The sequence below is a fragment of the Schistocerca nitens genome, chromosome 3, assembly GCF_023898315.1.
Source record: "Schistocerca nitens isolate TAMUIC-IGC-003100 chromosome 3, iqSchNite1.1, whole genome shotgun sequence".
NCBI lineage: Eukaryota > Metazoa > Arthropoda > Insecta > Orthoptera > Acrididae > Schistocerca > Schistocerca nitens.
The window spans coordinates 272,823,829-272,825,071 of NC_064616.1; the positions used below are offsets into that span (position 1 = coordinate 272,823,829).

General features: G+C 42.9%; 1 non-coding gene across 1 annotated transcript; it reads right to left on the reverse strand.

The window, feature by feature from the left end:
- Window positions 1-501: 501 nt before the first annotated feature.
- On the reverse strand, window positions 502-573 carry Trnag-acc (transfer RNA glycine (anticodon ACC)). Its single transcript has one exon. It is a non-coding gene; the product is annotated as a tRNA-Gly (tRNA).
- Between the last annotated feature and the right edge of the window lie 670 nt (window positions 574-1,243).

Here is a 1,243-nt window from a genome sequence, read left to right on the forward strand (position 1 = left end):
ATACGTGTCGGCAATACAATAATGAGGTGCCGAGCGAGGGAAGCAGCACAGCGACCGCCACGAAGAGAGGAGAAGTATATGGAAAATAATTTCCATCTTGATCACTGTTGACAACAGACGCACAGTTTCCATTTCGTAGGTCCATAGGTCGTTTACTATGGTAGAAATAAGGAAGTGAGTTTAGTGTTTTATGTTTCGTCAGACTAGGTCATTGGAAACGGAGCACTGTTCGGACTTTTTTAATACTGGAATGGAAGGAAGGGGCGTGGTATTTTCAAGGAACCATCCCGGTATGCGCCTAGAGTGAGCTGGGAAACTACGGAAAACCCAACCAAATCTGGATGGTTGGCTCTGGGGCTAAACCCGGATCTCCGGAATGCTAACCTGGTGCATTAGGCACTATGCTACCACACTCAGTTGTAAGTCCTCTTTAGTTGACGCCACATTGGCGACTTGTGAGTCAATGATGATGATAATGATGATGAAGGACACACAACACCCAGTCCCCTGCCGGGAATCGAACCCGGGCCCCCTGCGTGGTAGGCGGTAACGCTACCGCTACGCTACAGAGGCGGACTGTGGTACTGATTAATAGTAACGAATATCAAATTACATTACGCGTATTGTAACAATACTAGGTCGCATAGGTTGGCAATGGCCGGCTACTACACGAAGTTTGCTGACATTTGCCGACACATAGGCCTACTGGTTTCTGATATAGCTTGTAAAGATTTTCTTGGGAGTTTCGCCCCCTTTACCTGATCAGTGCTCGACATTAGAAGCCGGAAATCGTCATGCCGTTCGTGTTCTGTTTTAGGCCCCTGCAAACCTTAGCAATGAACTGAATAAGTGTTAGAACAGGATTAATTTAATTTCTCCTCAGTACTCCATACAAGCACGACATTTGACTGTGAAAGCATCTATAATACACTGTCACGAAACGTTGGTACTTCCACGCCTTCAACGCTATATCAAAAAACTCTAGTGTTTCACCTTTCGATAAACGCCTGTTTCGTTGCTATAAAACGTGCAATATCAGAGAATTTCCCAATTCGAAGGAAACATTTTTATGAGAAAAGTTGCAGAGCATTTAAATGTATTTTCGAAAAGTGAAAGAAAGTGTCGAAAAACCTAGTTGATGAGTAAATATTGCCATTTTTCAGTTTTATGGAAATAGAGTGATTAATGATCGTCATTTTTTACTTTCCATTTAGTTCTGTTTTCCAATAATCATTCTTGTTGT